The sequence below is a fragment of the Eurosta solidaginis genome, chromosome 2 (genome assembly GCF_040869045.1).
Source record: "Eurosta solidaginis isolate ZX-2024a chromosome 2, ASM4086904v1, whole genome shotgun sequence".
Taxonomy (NCBI): domain Eukaryota; kingdom Metazoa; phylum Arthropoda; class Insecta; order Diptera; family Tephritidae; genus Eurosta; species Eurosta solidaginis.
The window spans coordinates 290076135-290096553 of record NC_090320.1 but is presented as its reverse complement, the minus strand read 5'-3'; the positions used below and the strand labels follow the sequence as shown (position 1 = coordinate 290096553).

Sequence of the window (20419 nt, the reverse complement as noted above, 5' to 3'; positions counted from 1 at the left end):
AAAATTTACTACACCTTTTCCAGTTTAAGTTCAGAAATTTACAACTAAAGTTCAGAAAATTGCAGTTCAAGTTCAGAATTTCCAATTTAAATTCAGAAATTTACAATTCAAGTTCAGAGTTTCCAATTCAAGTTCAGAAAATTAAAATTCAAGTTCAGTATTTCCAATTTAAATTCAGAAAATTACAATTCAAGTTCAGAATTTTCATTTCAAACGAGAAGACTTCGGCTTCCTATTGATAAAAAGTGATATCAACAAATTAATTGTTTATTATCGGCTTCTCATCGTTAGTGAGTTATTAGTGTTTGTTATTGGTTTGGTATCGCTGAGCCATCGGCTTCTTATTGGTTTCTTATCGGCTTTTAATCGACGAGTAATAGATCTGTCATCGATTTAGTATTGAGTATTATCGGTATATGTTAATAAATCGATAACACACAGATTACAAATTGATACCACTCCGATAAGAAATCAATAATTTTTTAAAGTAACTCGATAATTTTTCTATAACAAATGTGATAATATGTCGTTAGCTTTTCGTTAATACATCGCTAACGAAAACATAACTTTTTGATCTAAAATCGATTATTATTCGATAACAAATCGATAAATTTTGGAACCGTTGTTTTTGATGGCAAATTTATAATAATTCGATAACAAATAGTCCATAACTCGTCGATAACTAACCTAACCAAAAAACAATTCCATTCGTTTCCTAGCTCTGCTTAGCCGTACCTTGTCTTGCCGTCTGATTTCGTTCATATCAACTTTACCAAGTATACTGCATTGTAGTGACTACACTTACGCTTACATTCTGTATCCCAATATCACTCTATGCCTACACTTACGTTTCATATTCTCCCCACACATTGTTATTCTTAGGCCTCGTTGCACTGCCAATTTTATTTGAATCTTTTATGCATGCGCTTTCAAGCCTTTACTCTATGTGGAGACCTTTAATTTGTGCCAGACTCTTTACCCCATATCACCAAGGGATTAGGAGTCACGCCACCTACATGAAAGAATCTCTGCCTTGCAGAGAAACCGGCGTTTCATCCTACAGCTGGGAAAAGTGACAGATTTGTATATCGAATAGATTACTTAACTAATATTCTAGACCAGTGTACCTTATGGTATAAAGTGAAAGTTCGTAGTTTGTTTAGACCTATGGGTTTGGCTGACACTCTGAGAGTATGAACAATTTGGCCTGCCTTTGCTTCGGGCATTCAATCCAGTGTCGTTTGAACTGCTTTGTTTTTTAATTACTTATGGTTTTACTAGTTTTTGCTTTTGTGTGAGTCCATAGAAGGGCTCTGGACCAGATATTGCTGCTGAAGTACCCTGCTTGGCTAGGTAGTCTGCCTGTTCAGATCATTAAAAACTTCAATGAAGTCATCCACTAGCTTTGAAGTAATTGTGTAAGTCAGCAAGGTACGTAAGGCTGACTAGCTGTCAGTCATAATGAGGATACTTCTCTAGGCTAAGCCTCTTTTTAGACTGTCTCTACCGCAAACTTTCATGGATATCTACCTGAAAACATAGTAGAGTAGTGCCTATTAGTAGGTATCGATTTCTTAAAGATCGGTTCATAGATGGCAGATCACTTTTTTTCGTTATCAAATTTTGATCCATCTGTGAACCAGATCTCTGAGCCAGGGTCAGTATATGGCATTCCCTGTATCACAAAAAGGTCTCTCCACAATGGACACCTCAAAATTCTGTGAGATTTTGAGCGTAGTGAGCATTGCGTCACGAAGTTGCAACACGGGATTTTCTAGGAGTTTTCTTTTACTTGGATATGCCGTGTTATGTTTCCGCTCTTTAGCTCAGAGATACCTTGAAGTCTTAATGCAGTAAGTGTTGTCTCTGTTCCCCTCACACCAGTTAAGCCAACACAAACGAGTCGATGCAGTTTGGTAATTTTGGTATTGCTGTGCTTTGCGTGATCTTCGACCACCAAACTAACGAAGCGTATGTGACTATTGGCTTCACTACAGTATTAGATGTCCAGTATACTATATTGGAAGGAAGCCCTCATATTTTGTTATAGAGTCGTCGAGTGCTGACGAATGAAGCTCAAGCATATAGCATACCACTTCCAAAAACCACGCTTACTCTTGTACTTACATTACACTTACATTTTGGATTTACTCATACCGTGTGCAAAGATATTTATTAGAGCGGGTCAAATTTTTTCCATCAGGAGTATAGCAAAAACGTAATTTAGAGATGATTGTAAGAAAAATTGCTGAAGATACCGTAGCTTTAAAACCGATTTCAAGTCCCCCACTTTCTAAAATAAATAATTTGCCATATGAATGTAGGGTTTGGCCAAAAAAATCTTCATAGCTTCTGATAGAATAATAGGAAAAATATCATATTAGGCTTACTTTAAAGGTATTTTACGTACATGTGTATTAATATCTATAGTGTTTTTGAATTTTAGTAGAGATATGAGGCTTAAATTATGAGAAATTAGCCTAAATGAAATTTTAACTACTATATTATCATTTTTAACAAATTTCTTATGGAATTTTTTTTTTTACAGCTAAAATAAGCTCAGAATATTTCCAACAACTTTCATTCAGAGAGTTTTTCCTTTTTGAATTCGTTTCAGTAGAAAACAATTTTCAAAAAAATTTTACTTTCCAGTAATAAGCAAAAACACAATTTTTATAATTTTAATGTAATTTATTTAAAAAATTATTTGTTTAATTAGAATTGACTATTTTGACGTATTTTAACGATTTTAGTGCATTTCCGCTTATTTCCAACGTTCTACTAACGTTCGAACCACACTTCAATAATACAAAATGGCCTTTATTAAAGTACTTCACAATAACACTTATACTTCGCAACTGATAATGTTTGTTATTATTTTTTAAAATCTTTTTTGCTCTCCATTCGTGGTTGTTTTTCACGAATTTCTGCTTTAACAACCATAACACCTTCACGTTTTTTTTTTTCTATAACACGCTTGGAAACAGATGTTAACAACTGTACATATATTTCTGTTCCTTATATATGCATTGAAAATATTAGGATCATCAAGTGTTGGGTCTTAATAATCTAAGAATTGTACCAGGTGATCGTATGGAATATATCTTGTGAATGCCGATTCAGATCAATAATATCAGTACAATCTGAGGCATTAAAATCGATATTATATTTTCTGTAAACTCTGAGTTTAGTTGGATCAAGTATTCTTTCTCGATAGTATAACATTTTTTTGATAGCTCTTTCACGTATGGCTTTTCTATCTATCCATACAATTTGACCCGCTCTAATATTTGTACATCAAAATGTGTTACTAATATTAAAATTGCCGGTAATTTTACTCTAAAGGTGGGCCATCTATCGGCTCTATGCTCTACTGCTGCCCAACATTTGTTTTTTTTGATTCTGTTTTATGACCTCAACTTTGTGTGGTGACAATGTCAATTTAAAAAAACCTTGAAAAGACGACCAAAAGCTGCGTAGACGTGTTACAAAGTTTTTGTATGCAATTTTTATACCTTTCTTGAAAATGAAATCGTATATTAATTTCGTCACGAATCCCAAAATTGTAAGTCCTTAAAAGAAAATAGATAGACCCACCATTAAATATACCGAAGTAATCAGGATGAAGAGCTGAGTCCGTCTGTCCGTCTGTCTGTTTGTATGCAAACTAGTCACGAGATATCGTGATAAAATTTGGTGAGTGGGTGTATATAGATGTCCGATTAGACATTTGTCGGATCCAGCCGGATCGGACCACTATAGCATATATCCTCCATACAACCGATTTTTCAGAAAAAGAGGATATTTGTCATATCTTTCTCAATTTATCAGATAGAAGCTTCAAACTTCACCATATGCTTTCGTATATCGCACATATTGTTCTCCGAAAAAATGGATGAGATCGGTCATATATATAGCATATATCCCCCACAACCGATTGTTCAGATAAGAAAATTTTCGTAATTACTGCCCCATTTAAAGCCTAGAGGCTTCAAATTTCAGCGAATTCTTACGGATATAGCATATATTGTCGTCTGAAAAAATCATAGAGATCGGTTATATATATATTATATACCCCATATAAACTGTCATTTTTGATCCTTTTTTACGGCTAGAAGCTTCAAATTTCATCAAATACTTACGTCATATATTGTTGAAATACGTGATTCGTAGTCATATTTTTTATATGCAGACCATAAAAAACGTGAAACTATGCATCCTCACAAAGTAACTACCTATTTTTATACTCAGTTGAGCAGAGCTCACAGAGTATATTAAGTTTGATTGGATAACGGTTGGTTGTACATATATAAAGGAATCGAGATAGATATAGACTTCCATATATCAAAATAATCAGGATCGAAAAAAAATTTGATTGAGCCATGTCCGTCCGTCCATCCGTCCGTCCGTTAACACGATAACTTGAGTAAATTTTGAGGTATCTTGATGAAATTTGGTATGTAGATTCCTGGGCACTCATCTCAGATCGCTATTTAAAATGAACGATATCGGACTATAATCACGCCCACTTTTTCGATATCGAAAATTTCGAAAAACTGAAAAAATGCGATAATTCTTTGCCAAATGCGGTTAAAGCGATAAAACTTGGCAGATGGGTTGAAGTTATGACGCAGAATAGAAAATTAGTAAGATTTTGGACAATGGGCGTGGCACCGCCCACTTTTACAAGAAGGTAATTTAAAAGTTTTGCAAGCTGTAATTTGCCAGTCGTTGCAGATATCATGATGAAATTTGGCAGAAACGCTACTACTATTACTATATATGTGCTAAATAAAAATTAGCAAAATTGGATGAAGAATACGCCCACTTTTTAAAAAAAAATTTTTTTAAATTCAAATTTTAACAAAAAATTTAATATCTTTACTGTATATAAGTAAATTAAGTCAAAATTCAACTCCTGTAATGATATGATGCAACAAAATACAAAAATAAAAGAAAATTTCAAAATGGGCGTGGCTCCGCCCATTTTCATTTAGTTTGTCTAGAATACTTTTAATGCCATAAGTCGAACAAAAATTTACCAATCCTTCTCAAATTTGGTAGGGACATAGATTCTATGAAGGTAACAGTTCTCTTGAAAATGGGCGAAATCGGTGGAAGCCACGCCCAGTTTTTATACACAGTCCACCGTCTGTCCTTCCGCTCGGCCGTTAACACAATAACTTGAGCAAAAACCGATATATCTTTACTAAACTTAGCCCACCTACTTATCTGAACTCACTTTATCTTGGTATAAAAAATGGCCGAAATCCGACCATAACCACGCCCACTTTATCGATATCGAAAATTACGAAAAATGAAAAAAATGCCATAATTCTATACCAAATACGAAAAAAGGGATGAAACATGGTAACTGGATTGGTTTATTGACGCAAAATATAACTTTGGAAAAAACTTTGTAAAATGGGTGTGACACCTACCATATTAAGTAGAAGAAAATGAAAAAGTTCTACAAGGCGAAATCAACAGCCCTTGGAATCTTGGCAGGAATACTGTTAGTGGTATAGCATATATAAATAAATTAGCAGTACCCGACAGATGATTTTCTGGATCACCTGGTCCACATTTTGGTCGATATCTCGAGAACACCTTCACATATACATCTAAGGGCCACTCGCTTTTAAAAGCCTCATTAATACCTTTAATTTGATATCCATATCGTACAAACACATTCTAGAGTCACCCCTGGCCCACCCTAATGGCGATATCTCGAAAAGGCGTCCACCTATAGACCTAATGCCCACTCCCTCTTAAAATAATCAGTAACACTTTTCGTTTGATACCCATATCATACAAACATTCTAGAGTCACCTCTGGCCCACCCTAATGGCGATATCTCGAAAAGGCGTCCACCTATAGACCTAATGTCCACTCCCTCTTAAAATGCTCAGTAACACCTTTCGTTTGATACCCATATCGTACAAACATTCTAGAGTCACCCCTGGCCCACCCTATTGGCGATGTCTCGAAAAGGCCTCCACCTATAGACCTGATGCCCACTCCCTCTTAAAATGCTCAGTAACACATTTCGTTTGATACCCATATCGTACAAACATTCTAGAGTCATCCCTGGCCCACCCTAATGGCGATATCTCGAAAAGGCGTCCACCTATAGACCTAATGCCCACTCCCTCTTAAAATGCTCAGTAACACCTTTCGTTTGATACCCATATCGTACAAACACATTCTAGCGTCACCCCTGGCCCACCCTAATGGCGATATCTCGAAAAGGCGTCCACCTATAGACCTAATGCCCACTCCCTCTTAAAATTCTCAGTAACACCTTTCGTTTGATACCCATATCGTACAAACACATTCTAGCGTCACCCTGGCCCACCCTAATGGCGATATCTCGAAAAGACGTCCACCTATAGAACTAAGGATTACTCCCTTACTCACCCATATCGTACAAACATTCTAGAGTCACCCTTGGCCCACCTTTATGGCGATATCTCGAAAAGGCGTCCACCTATAGAACTAAGGATTACTCCCTTTTAAAATACTCATTACCACCTTTCTTTTGATACCCATATCGTACAAACACATTCTAGAGTCACCCCTGGCCCACCCTAATGGCGATATCTCGAAAAGGCGTCCACCTATAGACCTAATGCCCACTCCCTCTTAAAATGCTCAGTAACACCTTTCGTTTGATACCCATATCGTACAACCACATTCTAGCGTCACCCTGGCCCACCCTAATGGCGATATCTCGAAAAGGCGTCCACCTATAGAACTAAGGATTACTCCCTTTTAAAATACTCATTACCACCTTTCATTTGATACCCATATCGTACAAACACATTCTAGAGTCACCCCTGGCCCACCCTAATGGCGATATCTCGAAAAGGCGTCCACCTATAGACCTAATGCCCACTCCCTCTTAAAATGCTCAGTAACACCTTTCGTTTGATACCCATATCGTGCAAACATTATAGAGTCACCCCTGGCCCACACTAATGGCGATATCTCGAAAAGACGTCCACCTATAGACCTAATGCCCACTCCCTCTTAAAATGCTCAGTAACACCTTTCGTTTGATACCCATATCGTACAAACACATTCTAGAGTCACCCCTGGCCCACCCTAATGACGATATCTCGAAAAGGCGTCCACTTATAGACCTAATGCCCACTCCCTCTTAAAATGATCAATAACACCTTTCGTTTGATACCCACATCGTACAAACATTCTAGAGTCACCCCTGGCCCACCCTAATGGCAATATCTCGAAAAGGCGTCCGCCTATAGACCTAATGCCCACTGCCTCTTAAAATGCTCAGTAACACCTTTCATTTGATTCCCATGTCGTACAAACACATTCTAGAGACACCCCTGGTCCACCTTTATGGCGATATCTCGAAACGGCGTCCACCTATGGAACTAAGGATCACTCCTTTTCAAAATACTCATTAACAGCTTTCATTTGATACCCATATCGTACAAACATATTCTAGAGTCACCCCTGGTCCACCTTTATGACGATTTCTCGAAAAGGCGTTCACCTAAAGAACTAAAGCCCATTCCCTTTTAAAATACTCATTACCGCCTTTCATTTGATACCCATATCGTACATACACATTCTAGAGTCACCCCTGGTCCACCTTAATGGCGATATCTCGAAAAGGCGTCCACCGATAGACCTAAGGCCCACTCCCTCTTAAAATGCTCAGTAACACCTTTCATTTGATACCCATATCGTACAAACAAATTCTAGAGTCAGCCCTGGTCCACATTTATGGCGATATCCCTAAATGGCGTCCATCCATAGAACTATGGCCTACTCTCTCTTAAAATACTCTTTAATACCTTCCATTTGATACACATGTCATACAACCACATTCCAGGGTTACCCTAGGTTCATTTTCCTACATGGTGATTTTCCTTATTTTGTCTCCATAGCTCTCAACTGAGTATGTAATGTTCGGTTACACCCGAACTTAGCCTTCCTTACTTGTTTTATATTATATTTATTTTAAAAATCACTTAAGTATGCACATCTGTTCACTATATATTTTTTATCTTATACAGCCGATTATTTGGTGATTACGTATGTTCACCCCCATTCATGAAAGGTATCAAGTCTTCGGCACAGCCGAAGACAGTCCCGTCGTTGCTGTTTGCATTATTGCAATTTGTTTAAAAAAATATGAAAAAAAAAAAATTACATAGATTCGATAGTTTTTTAAATTAAATTATTTTTCCAGATTTGTCTAAGCGTTTCTTAGTTATTTCAAAAATTAACCTGAAAAGTATTCTAATAGCAATCTTTCAGCCTTAATTAAGCTTGATTTCTATTAAAAATATACGGTTGAATTATGCAGAAAAATAAGCCAAACAAATCAAAATCACTCAAATCGTTTATAAACAACATTGGATTTGACATGGAATAGCCCATAAAATTTTTCAAGTTTATGGCATTCGCAAATTCAATAAAATCTTAAAACATTAACCATCAATTGACACAGTTAATGTCAGTCAGTATATACTGAAATGAATTAAGAGTTTATAAATATGTCGAAGTATTTTGTTATCATTCTAAGTTGTTAGATTGTCCGAAGTCGGCTGAAGTACACTTCTTCACGTTGTCGGCATATGCAAATCTGCGAAGCCACATCAAAATCCACTGAGAGATCGCACGCCATTAGTTCATTATACGTTCTTAATTAAGACTTTTTACAGATCACATTAATTATTGATTTAGCGTACATGTAGAGCTGCCTATTTAGCTCAGGCTTACTTAGTATATGGCGGAAGTGCTACAATGCTGCACTTAATGATGAAACTAGATTTTAAAGATTAATGGAATACTAAATAAGTATGTATAAAAATTATGTGTGCATTTAGTGTTGAAAGAATGTTAGACTATATTTTTAATTTAGTATGTTATTTGGTGGATTGCCCACAGCAAGAGTAAGATTGTAGCTAAATAATACAAAAGACTTAAGAAACGAACTTGCTAGTTAATTAACTTATAAGCTCATAAAGGATATATGTATGTACATAAGCATCTGTAGATGTGAGAACAATTCATATATACATACACACATAAATATGTATTGCTCAAGGCAATATTAAAATCAAATAAGGAAGGCTAAGTTCGGGTGTAACCGAACATTAAATACTCAGCTGAGTGCTTTGGAGGCAAAGTAATGGAAAATCATGAAAGGCGTTAATGATTATTTAAAACTTAGTTCTATAGGTGGACGCCTTTTCGAGATATCGCAATAAGGGTGGACCAGGGTGACTCTAGAATTTGTTTGTACGATATGGGTATCAAATGAAAGTTGTTAATGAGTATTTTAAAAGGGCGTGGGCCTTAGTTCTATAGGTGGACGCCTTTTCGAGATATCTCCATAAAGGTGGACCAGGGGTGACTCTAGGATTTGTTTGTACGATATGGGTACCAAATGAAAGGTGTTAATGAGTATTTTAAAAGGGAGTGGACCTTAGTTCTATAGGTGGATGCCTTTTCGAGATATCGCCATAAAGGTGGGCCAGGGGTGACTCTAGAATTTTTTTGTACGATATGGGTATCAAATTAAAGGTGTTAATGAGTATTTTAAAAAGGAGTGGGCCTTAGTTCTATATGTGGACGCCTTTTCGAGATATCGCCATAAACGTGGACCAGGACTGACTCTAGAATGTGTTTGTACGATATGGGTATCAAATTAAAGGTATTAATGAGGGTTTTAAAAGGGAGTGGCCCTTAGTTGTATATGTGAAGGCGTTTTCGAGATATCGACCAAAATGTGGACCAGGGTGACCGAGAACATCTTCTGTCGGGTACCGCAAATTTTTTTATATATGTCATAACACGAACAGTATTCCTGCCAAGATTCCAAGGGCTTTTGACTTCGCCCTGCAGAACTTTTTCATTTTATTCTACTTAATATGGTAGGTGTCACACCCATTTTACAAACTTTTTTCTAAAGTTATATTTTGCGTCAATAAACCAATCCAATTACCATGTTTCATGTCTCTTTTTATATTTGGTACAGAATTATGGCATTTTTTCCATTTTTCGTAATTTTCGATATCGTAAAAGTGGGCGTGGTCATAGTCGGATTTCGGCCATATTTTATCCCAAGATAAAGTGACTTCAGATAAGTACGCGAACTAAGTTTAGTTAAGATATATCTTTTTTTGCTCAAGTTATCGCGTTAACGGCCGAGCGGAAGGACAGACGGTCGACTGTGAATAAAAACTGGGCGAGGATTCAACCGATTTCGCCCATTTTCACAGAAAATAGTTATCGTCATAGAATCTATGTACCTATCAAATTTCACAAGAATAGGTAAATTTTTGTTCGACTTATGGCCTTAAAAGTATTCTAGACGAATTAAATGTACAAGGGTGGAGCCACGCCCATTTTGAAACTTTGTTTTATTTTTGTATTTTGTTGCACCATATCATTACTGGAGTTGAATGTTGACATAATTTACTTATATACTGTAAAGATTTTAAATTTTTTGTTAAAATTTGGCTTAAAAAAACTTTTTTTTAAAAGTGGTCGTGTTCGTCATCCGATTTTGCTAATTTTTATTTAACATACATATAGTAATAGGAGTAACGTGCCTGCCAAAATTCATCATGATATCTTCAACGACTGCGAATTTACAGCTTGCAAAACTTTTAAATTACTTTCTTTTAAAAGTGGGCGGTGCCACGCCCATTGTCCAAAAGTTTACTAGTTTTCTGTTTTGCGTCAACGCACCTACCAAATTTTATCGCTTTATTCGTCTTTGGTAATGAATTATCGCACCGAAAATGTGGGCGTGGTTGTAGTCCGATTTCGTTCATTTTAAAGAGCGATCTGATATGAGCGCACAGGAACCTACATACCAAATTTCATCAAGATGCCTCAAAATTTACTCAACTTATCATGTTTACAGACGGACGGACAGACGGATGGACGGACGGACGGACATGGCTAAATTAATTTCTTTTTTCTCCCAGATCATTTTGATATATAGAAGTCTATATCTATCACGATTAGTTTATGCCGTTACGAATAACCGTTATGCGAACAAAATTAATATACTCTGTGAGCTCTGCTCAGCTGAGTATAATAACATATTAAGAGTAATTATATAAAACAAAATTAGAATTTTTATATTACGAAATTTAGAGGAAAAATCATATTTTGCCAAAACCCCACAGTTAAATAATTAAAAAAAAAAACTTCACCACAAACATCAAAACCAGGCTTACTATAACATCGCTGCAACAGTTCCAACTTGTTGAGTGAACAGCAATGCACCAACACAAAGGCAGGTTAACATTAAACGTCTACGCAAGCGCGAAGAGCATCATCGCTACACTCTAACTGAGTTGGCGCTGCGACAGCGCCAAACCAACGCTGACTTCTTCTATGTTACTGTGGTGCTGTATGCACTAAGTAGTAGCATAAGCTGTGGTGGCGATGTGGATGGGTAGTGATGTTGGTGGTGATGTTTCAGTGAATCGTTTTTGGGGACAGTTATAAAGTGTGGTAAGATCGTTGCGACGATCAGTTGGTAAAAGTGTTGCGTTGCGTATGGTTTGAGCAGAAACAACATACTGCAGTGATTTAATATATATCTCTTCATCATAAGGAGCTGTGTGAAATATTTAAAGAAAGACGTGCATACCGAAGTGAAACAACAACAAGAAATTGCAGCTGTTTCCAACATACAAACCAACAAGGTGACTATCCTTAAGTATCGAGAGTGAAAATGTGTCTGAGAAAATTTAAAAACATTGAAATTTTGAGATGGCAGATGCCAAGCATTGAACATTTTCGAAAATTGGACTTTTGAATAAGTTTCATTTTTATTTCAAATTCACATTTTTAAAAACAATTTACTGCATTCAAATAAAAACTGAAAGAGCTAACTAACTCGGTTGATTATTCCTTGAAACTGTCAGAAAGAAGAAAGCAAATTAAAAAAATTATTTTGTAGAATTATAATTTAACTAAGCCAACAAAGTCTGAATTGAAAAAAAAAAAAACAATTTAAATAAAAGACATTGCAATTAAAATAAAAAAAATATATATTCAAAATCTTGGATTCCTGCAATTTTAATGAAACTATAACAGAATAATAAAATCAAATAAAAAAAAAAACAAGAATAATAAAAATAAAGAGAAATATACTATAAAAAATTTAAATAAAAGGAAATTTTCAATAATAATTAATTGAACTAATTTATATAAATTGAAGTGAATGCACAAACTACATTTTAGTCACAATTTAATTGAAAATTAATGAAATAAAAAGTAAATCAATGCAATAAAATAGACTAAAATACAAGTCAGCAAAACAAAATAAAATAAAAAATTTAAACACAATTAATTTAAATAAAACGCAGTGCCTGCAATCACAGAAAAATTATAGTTTACAATTTAAACTTGAACTATTTAAAAATAATTTAAAATTAAATAAACGAATTAAATCAAATTAAATTTAAATAATTAAGGTCGACTAAATATAATCCATTAAAACAAAACTAAATCGAAATAAGTCCCATTAAAAAAGTGAATCGTGTTAAATTAAATAAAATAAAGTGGAATAAAAAAAATTAAAACTTAAATTATTTATTCAAATCTATACTTGAAAATTGTAATAATAATAACATTGAGTAAAAAAGATTTTAAAAAATCATGCAATCAAACCAAAAATAATTTAACCATAATAATCAGATAGAATGATTACAAAAAATTTTCTTATACTAATAACAATAAAATAAATTTAAAAAAATATGAAATCAAATAAAAGAATAACAAAATTTATAAAAAAAAATTGTCTATCAAATTAAAAAATAAAAAAAATAAGTTGATTAAGCCCAATTTATCCAAGTCAAGAAGTACCAAAATAAAATTTTAAGTGAAATGAAGTTTAGCTCAATTGAATTGAGTATTATTTAAGAATCTCAGTTGAGTTGAACGGCGTAAGAATTCAATAAATTTAGTTAAAATAAATTAAATATTTAGGCTAATTGAATGAAGTCCATTTCAATTTCAAAAATTGCGCGGAATTTAGTTTTGAATAAAATTAATTACAGAATTAAAAAAAAACCTAATTAAGTGAAATTGAACTGAATAAAAATAAATTGTTTGAATTTCATAAACTAAAACATCATTATTCTATGAATTTAATTCCAAATTATACTAATTCAATTTATAACTAAATAAAATTGAGTTGAATAAAATTAAATAAAATGTAACTAAATAAATAAACAAAATGTAACTAAACTGAACTTAATTTAATAAAGTTAAAACCAACCACGTTTTGATTAATTGAACTTAACTAAAAAAAAAAAACCGAATTAAAAGAAATTGGATAAAAACTAATAAAGCCTTATTCGATTCATTCAATTCCAAATTGAATTAAATGTAGTCTTAACTAAATTTACTTAAATCTAATTGATTTTAATTTAAAACATAAATAATTTGAATTTAATGTAAATGTATTAAGTAAATTAAGTCTTATTCCCATAAATTAGATCTAAAATAAAGTTATAATTGTAAATCGAGTTAAATGTAACTAAACTGAATTTAAAAGTTTAACTAAATTGAATGGACTTTGACTAAAAAAAACTAAATTAGCCAAATTTAACTCATTTCAAAATTAAACGTAATTAAGTTTTAAATTGAATGGATTTTAGCTAAATTGAGCTACAAAAAATTTATTTAAATTGAATTGGGATTAACAAAATATAAATTGATAAAGTCTAATTGAGTTCAACTATTCCTATCGAAATTGAAATAAATGAAACTAAACTAATTTGAATTGAATTTGAATATATACAAAATTATTTATTCAAAATAGAAAAAAAATCAAATTTAATTAAATGCAATTTAACTAAACTGACATTAAATTAATAAAATAAAATTCGGTTAAGTATTATTTAATTAAATTTCTTCCGAAGTTAACTTTTATATTAACTTGAATTGAATTGAATAGAATTAAAAAAAAAATTTAACTAAATCGAAATGAGTTTAATTCAAAAATTTAACTAAGCCAAATTCAAATTATTTTAAAATTAAACCAAATTATTTTAATGTTCCATAAAGCGGTCAGCAAATAAATATCATAATAAACCAAATTATATTTCAAAATAAAATAAATATAAAGCAAACAGAATGAGAAAAAATTAATCGACATGATTTGGGATTTATGAGATAATAATGAGAAAAAATTAATGGACATGATTTGGGATTTATGAGATAATAATTTAACACGTTTAACTGAGTATGATTTAATAGAATAAGTTGAATTAAATTCATTTTAATTTCATTTGAATAAAAGTCATTTTAAATTAAATTAATTGAATTGAAATAAACTAAAAAAATCCCAATATAATCAAATTTAGTTATAATAAAATTCAATGAATAAAATTTAACTAAACTGAATTAAATTTAATAAAATCAATAAAGTTTTAAATTAAATTAAGTGAAAACAAATTGAACTGAAGAATTATTTAAATAAATTGAAATGGGATTTACTATGTAAAAATTTATCATGTTTAATTGAGTTCAGTTCTATTTATCTCGAAATTAGTGTATATTAAATTTGAAAATTAAATTAAACCGAGTTGAATTGAATTTATTTTACTTAATTAAATCAAATTGCGTTTTAATTAAATTAAACTCTATTTAATTTGTCAATTTAATAAAATAAAATTTAATAAAATAATAAATTGTTAATTAAAATCAACTAAAATTTAAACTTAGTTAAGTCGAACTTAATTGAATTAAAAAATTTAACTAAATTGAAATGAGTTTATTTATGAAAATAGAAATTAATTAAATCCAATTCAATTCAATGCAATTGCCCAAATTATCAAAACCGATTAATTTAATGTAAATAATTGTATTTTAATTAATTTTGCAAAGAGCAAAGTATTCAAAATTTAATTCAATTAAATTCTGAAAAGATTTCCCTCAGAACAAAGTTATAATAACTTAGAGTTCACTTGTTGCTATTTAACTTTTTGTCACAGTTTTCTTTTAGCCATAACTTCTGACAGTTACCTGAACACGACGGATTTCCAACAAAATCTATTATACAAGTTTTTCTCGCTGCCAGAATCTATGTCATCCACTCAAACATGCAACTCATTTACTGCGCACGTTTTTGAGATATTTAACTTCAAATTCTTCTGCGTATGTAGGTGTGTTTGCATTTCATTCATATGTTTGTACTGCACGTTAAGCTTTTATAGCTGTTAGAATCTCTTGACAGATGTCAGTTTAAAATAGAGAAACAATTTTTAATGCGTTGACGTGCTTGAATTTCTTAAGAAATTTAGCACACAAGTTCAGTGAATGAAATTTTTATATTAAAAAAATTCAATTATTTTTTACTTTGTACTTTTATTTCTGTTTTGGTTATGAACTAGTAGGTAGTAAATAAAACTAGTAATAATGCTTCGGTATTTTGCTTTTGGTTAGATCAACGAAAATTTCTGGTCACATAACATTTTTATAACTCATGAAAATTTGTCGTCATATTTCACTTTCATTTTCTCAGTAGAAAACAACATAAAAACTTGCAACTGTAATTAAAGTGATACTTTTAATGAAGCATAAATAAAATTTTCTATGCTAATTCCAAAATCTTAAGTCATATGCAAATTATTTTGTTCACTGAACGAGAAAAGTTTGTAAAGTAATCGAATTAAGGGTCAATTCAATCACAATTTCGATCAATTTTTATCTATTGCAAATAGCTGTTGTATTAAGTTCGCACAAATTGTTGATTCTGAATTAACCGTGTAAATCAAAAGACAAAAAAAAAAAAAAAAATTAACATACGTTAGCCATAGCGCTGTTAAGTCAACTATCGGCTTCATGTTCCATGCTCAAATACTTCGTAGCGTAATCATTGGTATCAAATTAGCTTGAAATCGGGTATATAATCACAAAGTCTTACCTTGGTAAGATACGGAGTCCTTCAAAGCTTCTTACCATTATAAGGATAATGACATCCGGTTGCAAGACAACTCAACCTTGAGTTCCATTATCATTCTATTCCAAGTATGAATTATTCGCTGCATGAGTTCTGATGCTTGGGACACCGACTGCTACATGATACAGTTCCACAATTTTTATACAAGTATAAACTGGCGGCCACCAAGGTGTGATGGTAGCGTGCTCCGCCTACCACACCGACGATTCTGGGTTCACGCCCTGGACAAAGCAACACCAAAATCTTAGAAACAGTTTTTTCAATTAAAAGAAAATTTTTCTAAGCGGGGTCGCCCCTCGGCAGTGTTTGGCCATGAAAAGCTATTAGTGAAAACTCATCTGCCTTGCAGATTCCGTTCAGAGTCGGGATAAAACAAGTAGGTCCCATCCGGCCAATTTGTAGGAAAAATTAAAAGGAGCACGAGGCAAATTAGAAGAGAAACTCGGCCTAAAATCTCTTCGGAGGTTATCGCGCCTCAAATTTACTTATTTTTGTAACACATGTGAACACAATAAAAGGACGTGGTTACTACCTTTTCATCACACCGAACTGAAATGTCCGTTCGCTGTAGAATAAGTGGCGTCGCAGCTACTAATCACATTTACTCTAGATACTATATGATTGGCATCGGACATAGCCTAACGCAGTTTCAAAACATTTCATAAAGAAGAGTGAGCACAAAGCCACTCTAACAATTATCAACTCTTATCCACAAATGATAAGCTTTTGCTATCACCATTTACATTCAGGATACACCAATTAATTAAGAGATGTTTCCATACTTTTCTGTGACCTTCCGCAGAAGAATTTTTGAAATATTTATGCTTGGGTTAGAATAAATAAAGCAGTTTTACCCTTGTGAGCGGACCAAGGGAAAACTTTATTTTCAACTTTTCAACATAGAAGATCGCATTACTCAGAAGAGAATGTTTGATTACCAAATTCTGAAGAGACTGCATAGCTTCGTTAAGTATGCTTTATTGTCAAATTCCCCAAAAGTGAGCTCTCAACATTCGAGATCAATTCATAACCGAATCTTTCTCTAGGGTTTCGATCCCAAGTACAGTAGGTGAAACCTGTCTGTATACTAGCATCAAGCTATAAATAATATACAGATCACACCTCGCTTATCCCGCTCCCCACTGTACAGTTTTGATTGACCATGATAGGGTCATGCAAGCGATGCTCGTGTCCGCATTGTTCCCTTTCGAGTTATCACCCCTCAAGGTTGGATAGCCTTTTTTAGTATTTTGTTCCTCTTTTACGAACGCTGTAACTACCATGAGCATATTCTTACCCCATATCCGGAGCGGGGATATTAGAGCAACTGTAAAAATTGTTGATATGACAAAGATTTCAATGGTAAAATATGATAGATTCTGAATCAATCTAATTGATTTTTCTGTTAAAAGAACCGATTTCGTGGGTCAGTTCAACAGCAATCAACTGCCAGTACTATTGAAATGCTTCAGCTAATTTTAAAAAGGAATTTAAGCTCACTATGTAATTTGTTCTTATTGCCTTTTACAGAATATTGTTAACTTGAGATCAACAGTTTCTTTTCGGTTGAAATGATCAAAATCTCGATCGGATGAACCATAGCGCGTTAAACTTTGCCGAGTGTCTGATAATTCAAGAACAACAAACCCGAATATTGTTGAATTTGCTAGTGTTATTTTTTGTTGTTGTAGCGATAAGAACACTTCCTGAATGGAGTGTTATCGATGTTGATGGTACTTTTCTGGATGCAGATACGGTACGTTCAGGTAACAAGCACCATAAAGGTACTAGCCCGACCATCTCGGGTACGATTTGGTATGACCACATGAAACCTTCTAAGCCATCCCGCACTCCCGCTCCCTAAATCCATCCCGGGTTCTCCAGAACCTCGGCTGCTAATGACACATGATTCGCCACGGGTACGTGAAGTTGGCAATTGGATTGGAGGAGCTACTGCGTGTATATTCTAAGCCCATAACCCGCTGGGGTGTCTTATTCTGTTCTGTGTTATTAGTACTTTGTTGCATGTAATGAAAAGTTGCAATTTAAATTAAAATTATATATGTACGTACATAGGTTTGTATGCACTCGCGTAGTGCATAGATCATTAAAGCTAATTATATTTTAATTGAATCTTTACTTCTTGCATAATGTAAACATAAAAAGCTTATGTTAATAATTAGCAATTTCCCATAAACTATGGTATGTCCGTATTTTGTGCGTTATTTTATAGCTTTCCCATAATACATACATATGTGTGTACATATAAACATATTTATTCGAAACTTAAAAGAAAGGGTGACAATTTAATTAATTGAGCTTTTCATTAGGAAATAAAAAAAAAAAAATGTTTAGGAGCAAATATGATATGTATGAATGGGTACGGTATAATAGCAAGGCATTTAGTCGGGGAACCCAATCATTAACCGAACCAGCAAATCATGCTTTGCGCTTTTTCTATAAACTCTTTAATCACAAGTGATTTCTTGACACAAAAAATTATCAATTGTTTCTTTTTTTGCATTTGCTCGGGCTTGAGTTTTTGAGTAAAATCTAGATATACTGTTTCTGTAGCAAAACCAAACAGGCCAACTTTTACTTGAGAAATCGAGTCTGAGCCCTTTTACGCATGATATCCAAAATCGCGGCATTGATATTGTAACGAATTTTGGGAATTTCTGATTATTATGATCCTTCTGTTAACGTTCGAATCGCTGAAGAATCGAATAAATAACTCCAATATTCAGTATGTCAAAATGGTATTTAGTTACAACGTTACTGTGACAGTAGTACTTCACAATTACAATACTCACGTACTTTACTAATACATGTTCAAATCATTATTATTATTCCTGAGCTTTCGCTGCTTTTATATTATCTGTTGCCTCGTTCGCATATCTCTTCTAAAGTCTGTCTCATACTTGGTTATTTAGCATATTTAGCTATAAGCGTTCATATGTGTGAGAAACAACTTCTGCTTTTAGCTGATGGTAACGTGATGTGTTATTGTTTCTCTTTCTTCTTCGCTCTTATGAATGTGAAATAATCTCTCTGTTTCAAGCTGCTGGTTATGTGTATGTGTGGCTGCTTGCTTTGATGTGTTCATGTACTTAAGTGTGGCTGCTTGCTTTAATGTGTACATGTACAGAGGTGTGGCTGCTTGCTTTCTTGTTGTTGTGGATTTATTAAGTAGCAGCGCAGTGATGTATATAACTGCTAGTATTCGCTAAAATAGAGTTTGAGCTTTAAAAAATTGTAATATAGGTACAACTTAAAACTTAGTTTACATATAACGAGATTATCTGAATTTTCGTACTTAACTTATAGCCAGTAACAAAAAAACTTGATTTCCAATACAAACTTTCTAGTACCATACCTAGGTACCATCTATAAATGGAATCAGGAAAAACTGGGGCTAACTGTACTCAAAGGAACTGCGGGTCTATTAGCCGTACCGATTTGTAGTCTCTTTCAGGCGGGGGTTTTTGAGAGAAGACAGCTAGAGGGCTCACCACACTGTAGCCTCAGAGGCCACTGAGTTGGTTCATATCCAGGCTACCTTAACGGCAGATTCGCTGGAGTGCATAAGCAATTGTATTTTTACAACAATAATAAAAGCGATGAATTTGCTGGTGGTGGTAAAGGCCTTAGCTCCACATTAAAGTTGAAAAGATGGTTGGTATCATGTTACAACCCTTACACTATTCACAACACTGGACATAGCGCCGGCTATTTGTGGATGACTCTGAGGGCCTTGTAATTCTTTGTAGGCTCAAACGGCAACAAGTGAAGCGCTTCTCATTACTAAGTAGAGTTGGATTTTTTAGTTCAATGAAAAGATTAGTGCACTTCTAGTTCGTTCAGTCCATTAAACTAGTTCTTTTGGCTCTTAGTTCGGTCACTTAATTGAACTATTGTTCAACCAATTGAACTAGTTCAATCATTCAATTCGGAAGTCAAATCTACTCACTCCGTGATTTAAACATCATATATATCGCCAGCAACACTTATGGAAATGCGGCAGTACTTGCATTTCATTTTGTTTTCTTCACGACTTTCTTTAAAGTGCTTCCATATTTCATTTCGCTTTGGCATCTAAAACATATCATTATGTATTAAGCACGCATTTTTATACTCAGCTGAGAAGAGCTCACATAGTATATTAACTTTGTTCGCATAACGGTAATCCGTAACGGCATAAACTAACGAGATAGATATAGACTTCTATATATCAAAATGATCTGGGCGAAAAAAGAAATTTATTTAGCCATGTCCGTCCGCCCGTAATCACGATAACTTTAGTAAAATTTGAGGTATCTTGATGAAATTTGGTATGTAGGTTCCTGGGAATCATCTCAGATCGCTATTTAAAATGAACGAAATCGGACTATAACCACGCCCACTTTTTCGATATCGAAAATTACGAAAAACCCAAAAAGTGCG

The 20419-nt window shown here is 33.5% G+C and overlaps 1 protein-coding gene across 2 annotated transcripts in view; it reads left to right on the top strand.

Annotated features, from left to right (window-relative positions):
• LOC137241170 (uncharacterized) overlaps positions 1-20419 on the top strand; it is a 230603-nt gene that overhangs the window by 133759 nt on the left and 76425 nt on the right. The window contains exon 1 of one of the 2 annotated variants that reach the window (XM_067768487.1): positions 11494-11708. The exons of the other annotated variant lie outside the window; for it this stretch is intronic. The gene's annotated coding sequence lies outside the window, so the exon portion shown is untranslated. Of the gene's footprint in view, positions 1-11493; positions 11709-20419 lie in introns of those variants that run through there. 2 annotated transcript variants of the gene reach the window in all.